This window comes from Oncorhynchus keta, chromosome 15, assembly GCF_023373465.1.
Source record: "Oncorhynchus keta strain PuntledgeMale-10-30-2019 chromosome 15, Oket_V2, whole genome shotgun sequence".
NCBI lineage: Eukaryota > Metazoa > Chordata > Actinopteri > Salmoniformes > Salmonidae > Oncorhynchus > Oncorhynchus keta.
Window position 1 is genome coordinate 9,093,238 of NC_068435.1, and position 6,101 is coordinate 9,099,338.

Below are 6,101 nucleotides of genomic sequence, written 5' to 3' on the forward strand. Positions count from 1 at the left end.
GCTCTCATCTTATCTGCCAACATAGACAGGGCTCTAACTCCTCTAGCTCCACAATGAAATAGGGTGCAGGCCAGGCAGCAGGCTATTAGCCAGCCTGCCAGCATAGTGGAGTCTGCCACTAGCATAGTCAGTGTAGTCAGCTCAGCTATCACCATTGAGACCGTGTCTGTGCCTCGACCTAGGTTGGGCAAAACTAAACATGGCGGTGTTCGCCTTAGCAATCTCACTAGGATAAAGACCACCTCCATTCCTGTCATTACTGAAAGAGATCATGATACCTCACATCTCAAAATAGGGCTACTTAATGTTAGATCCCTTACTTCAAAGGCAATTATAGTCAATGAACTAATCACTGATCATAATCTTGATGTGATTGGCCTGACTGAAACATGGCTTAAGCCTGATGAATTTACTGTGTTAAATGAGGCCTCACCTCCTGGCTACACTAGTGACCATATCCCCGTGCATCCCGCAAAGGCGGAGGTGTTGCTAACATTTACGATAGCAAATTTCAATTTACAAAAAAAAAAAATGACGTTTTCGTCTTTTGAGCTTCTAGTCATGAAATCTATGCAGCCTACTCAATCACTTTTTATAGCTACTGTTTACAGGCCTCCTGGGCCATATACAGCGTTTCTCACCGAGTTCCCTGAATTCCTATCAGACCTTGTAGTCATTGCAGATAATATTCTAATCTTTGGTGACTTTAATATTCACATGGAAAAGTCCACAGACCCACTCCAAAAGGCTTTTGGAGCCATCATCGACTCAGTGGGTTTTGTCCAACATGTCTCTGGACCCACTCACTGTCACAGTCATACGCTGGACCTAGTTTTGTCCCATGGAATAAATGTTGTGGATCTTAATGTTTTTCCTCATAATCCTGGACTATCGGACCACCATTTTATTACGTTTGCAATTGCAACAAATAATCTGCTCAGACCCCAACCAAGGAACATCAAAAGTCGTGCTATAAATTCACAGACAACACAAAGATTCCTTGATGCCCTTCCAGACTCCCTCTGCCTACCCAAGGACGCCAGAGGACAAAAATCCGTTAACCACCTAACTGAGGATCTCAATTTAACCTTGCGCAATACCCTAGATGCAGTTGCACCCCTAAAAACTAAAAACATTTCTCATAAGAAACTAGCTCCCTGGTATACAGAAAATACCCGAGCTCTGAAACAAGCTTCCAGAAAATTGGAACGGAAATGGCGCCACACCAAACTGGAAGTCTTCCGACTAGCTTGGAAGGACGGTACCGTGCAGTACCGAAGAGCCCTTACTGCTGCTCGATCGTCCTATTTTTCTAACTTAATTGAGGAAAATAAGAACAATCCGAAATTCCTTTTTGATACTGTGGCAAAGCTAACTAAAAAGCAGCATTCCCAAGAGAGGATGACTTTCACTTTAGCAGTGATAAATTCATGAACTTCTTTGAGGAAAAGATTATGATTATTAGAAAGCAAATTACGGACTCCTCTTTAAACCTGCGTATTCCTCCAAACCTCAGTTGTCCTGAGTCTGCACAACTCTGCCAGGACCTAGGATCAAGAGAGACGCTCAAGTGTTTTAGTACTATATCTCTTGACACAATGATGAAAATAATCATGGCCTCTAAACCTTCAAGCTGTATACTGGACCCTATTCCAACTAAACTACTGAAAGAGCTGCTTCCTGTGCTTGGCCCTCCTATGTTGAACATAATAAACGGCTCTCTATCCACTGGATGTGTACCAAACTCACTAAAAGTGGCAGTAATAAAGCCTCTCTTGAAAAAGCCAAACCTTGACCCAGAAAATATAAAAACTATCGGCCTATATCGAATCTTCCATTCCTCTCAAAGATTTTAGAGAAGGCTGTTGCGCAGCAACTCACTGCCTTCCTGAAGACAAACAATGTATACGAAATGCTTCAGTCTGGTTTTAGACCCCATCATAGCACTGAGACGGCACTTGTGAAGGTGGTAAATGACATTTTAATGGCATCGGACCGAGGCTCTGCATCTGTCCTCGTGCTCCTAGACCTTAGTGCTGCTTTTGATACCATCGATCACCACATTCTTTTGGAGAGATTGGAAACCCAAATTGGTCTACACGGACATGTTCTGGCCTGGTTTAGGTCTTATCTGTCAGAAAGATATCAGTTTGTCTCTGTGAATGGTTTGTCCTCTGACAAATCAACTGTACATTTCGGTGTTCCTCAAGGTTCTGTTTTAGGACCACTATTGTTTTCACTATATATTTTACCTCTTGGGGATGTTATTCGAAAACATAATGTAAACTTTCACTGCTATGCGGATGACACACAGCTGTACATTTCAATGAAACATGGTGAAGCCCCAAAATTGCCCTCGCTAGAAGCATGTGTTTCAGACATAAGGAAGTGGATGGCTGCAAACTTTCTACTATTAAACTCGGACAAAACAGAGATGCTTGTTCTAGGTCCCAAGAAACAAAGAGATCTTCTGTTGAATCTGACAATTAATCTTAATGGTTGTACAGTCGTCTCAAATAAAACTGTGAAGGACCTCGGCGTTACTCTGGACCCTGATCTCTCTTTTGAAGAACATATCAAGACCATTTCGAGGACAGCTTTTTCCATCTACGTAACATTGCAAAAATCAGAAACTTTCTGTCCAAAAATGATGCAGAAAAATAAATCCATGCTTTTGTCACTTCTAGGTTAGACTACTGCAATGCTCTTTTTTTCCGGCTACCCGGATAAAGCACTAAATAAACTTCAGTTAGTGCTAAATACGGCTGCTAGAATCCTGACTAGAACCAAAAAATTTGATCATATTACTCCAGTGCTAGCCTCTCTACACTGGCTTCCTGTCAAAGCAAGGGCTGATTTCAAGGTTTTACTGCTAACCTACAAAGCATTACATGGGCTTGCTCCTACCTACCTCTCTGATTTGGTCCTGCCGTACATACCTACACGTACGCTACGGTCACAAGACGCAGGCCTCCTAATTGTCCCTAGAATTTCTAAGCAAACAGCTGGAGGCAGGGCTTTCTCCTATAGAGCTCCATTTTTATGGAACGGTCTGCCTACCCATGTCAGAGACGCAAACTCTGTCTCAACCTTTAAGTCTTTACTGAAGACTCATCTCTTCAGTGGGTCATATGATTGAGTGTAGTCTGGCCCAGGAGTGGGAAGGTGAATGGAAAGGCTCTGGAGCAACGAACCGCCCTTGCTGTCTCTGCCTGGCCGGTTCCCCTCTTTCCACTGGGATTCTCTGCCTCTAACCCTGTTACGGGGCTGAGTCACTGGCTTGCTGGGGCTCTCTCGTGCCGTCCCTGGGGGTGCGTCACCTGGGTGGGTTGATTCACTGTTGTGGTCGGCCTGTCTGGGTTGCCCCCCTGGGTTGTACCGTGGCGGAGATCTTTGTGGGCTATACTCGGCCTTGTCTCAGGATGGTAAGTTGGTGGTTGAAGATATCCCTCTAGTGGTGTGGGGGCTGTGCTTTGGCAAAGTGGGTGGGGTTATATCCTTCCTGTTTGGCCCTGTCCGGGGTGTCCTCGGATGGGGCCACAGTGTCTCCTGACCCCTCCTGTCTCAGCCTCCAGTATTTATGCTGCAGTAGTTTATGTGTCGGGGGCTAGGGTCAGTTTGTTATATCTGGAGTACTTCTCCTGTCCTATTCGGTGTCCTGTGTGAATCTAAGTGTGCGTTCTCTAATTCTCTCCTTCTCTCTTTCTTTCTCTCTCTCGGAGGACCTGAGCCCTAGGACCATGCCCCAGGACTACCTGACATGATGACTCCTTGCTGTCCCCAGTCCACCTGGCCATGCTGCTGCTCCAGTTTCAACTGGCCTGGGCCCTAGGACCATGTCCCAGGACTATCTGACATGAGGACTCCTTGCTGTCCCCAGTCCACCTGGCCATGCTGCTGCTCCAGTTTCAACTGTTCTGCCTTACTATTATTCAACCATGCTGGTCATTTATGAACATTTGAACATCTTGGCCACGTTCTGTTATAATCTCCACCCGGCACAGCCAGAAGAGGACTGGCCACCCCACATATGCTCTCTCTAATTCTCTTCTTTCTCTCTCTCGGAGGACCTGAGCCCTAGGACCGTGCCCCAGGACTACCTGACATGATGGCTCCTTGCTGTCCCCAGTCCACCTGACTGTGCTGCTGATCCAGTTTCAACTGTTCTGCCTTATTATTATTCGACCATGCTGGTCATTTATGAACATTTGAACATCTTGGTCATGTTCTGTTATAATCTCTACCCGGCACAGCCAGAAGAGGACTGGCCACCCCACATAGCCCGGTTCCTCTCTAGGTTTCTTCCTAGGTTTTGGCCTTTCTAGGGAGTTTTTCCTAGCGACCGTGCTTTTACACCTGCATTGTTTGCTGTTTGGGGTTTTAGGCTGGGTTTCTGTACAGCACTTTGAGATATCAGCTGATGTACGAAGGGCTATATAAATACATTTGATTTGATTTGATCTGTATACCAATAAGAAAGGAGGACCAAGGTACTCTTCATACAATTGATTAAAATGCCTTTATTAGTATGGCATGTTCAATAGAAGCAATGTTTTTTTTAAACTGACGCGTTTCGGCTGCATGGCCTTCGTCAGGGAATACAGACAAAAAAAGGAATACAAGTCCTCTTTTTAATAGCGTTTCAATTAGCCCTAATTGGAAGAGGGAGTGGCTACACAATTAATTGGACACACCTAGTAAGCAATACTATAGCTGTGTTGTCATAAAAATACAACTCCAACCTAGAAGTATCAGAACACTGAAAAGTAGTTATAACCTGTCTAACATCTTGTTAATCTACCTATCGTGTCTGATTTTTAAAATGTTTTACAGTGAAAACAAGATACGCTGCTCAAAAAAATAAAGGGAACACTTAAACAACACAATGAAACTCCAAGTCAATCACACTTCTGTGAAATCAAACTGTCCACTTAGGAAGCAACACTGATTGACAAATTTCACATGCAGTTGTGCAAATGGAATAGACAACAGGTGGAAATTATAGGCAATTAGCAAGACACCCAATAAAGGAGAGGTTCTGCAGGTTGTGACCACAGACCACTTCTCAGTTCCTATGCTTCCTGGCTGATGTTTTGGTCACTTTTGAATGCTGGCGGTGGTTTCACTCTAGTGGTAGCATGAGACTGAGTCTACAACCCCCACAAGTGGCTCAAGTAGTGCAGCTCATCCAGGATGGCACATCAATGCGAGCTGTGGCAAGAAGGTTTGCGGTGTCTGTCAGCGTAGTGTCCAGAGCAAGGAGGCGCTACCAGGAGACAGGCCAGTACATCAGAAGACATGGAGGAGGCCGTAGGAGGGCAGCAGGACCGATACCTCTGCCTTTGTGCAAGGAGGAGCAGGAGGAGCACTGCCAGAGCCCTGCAAAATGACCTCCAGCAGGCCACAAATGTGCATGTGTCTGCTCAAACGGTCAGAAACAGACTCCATGAGGGTGGTATGAGGGCCCGACGTCCACAGGTGGGGATTGTGCTTACAGCCCAACACCGTGCAGGACTTTTGGCATTTGCCAGAGAACACCAAATTTGCCACTGGCGCCCTGTACTTTTCACAGATGAAAGCAGGTTCACACTGAGCACATGTGACAGACGTGAGTCTGGTTTGGAGGTGGGTCAGTCATGGGGGGGCCGCACAGCCCTCCATGTGCTCGCCAGAGGTAGCCTGACTGCCATTAGGTACCGAGATGAGATCCTCAGACCCCTTGTGAGACCATATGCTGGTGCGGTTGGCCCTGGGTTCCTCCTAATGCAAGACAATGCTAGACCTCATGTGGCTGGAGTGTGTCAGCAGTTCCTGCAAGAGGAAGGCATTGATGCTATGGACTGGCCCGCCTGTTCCCCAGGCCTGAATCCAATTGAGCACATCATGTCTCGCTCCATCCACCAACGCCACATTGCACCACAGACTGTCCAGGAGTTGGGATGCTTTAGTCCAGGTCTGGGAGGAGATCCCTCAGGAGACCATCCGCCACCTCATCAGGAGCATGCCCAGGTGTTGTAGGGAGGTCATACAGGCACGTGGAGGCCACACACACTACTGAGCCTCATTTTGACTTGTTTTAAGGACATTACATCAAAGTTGGA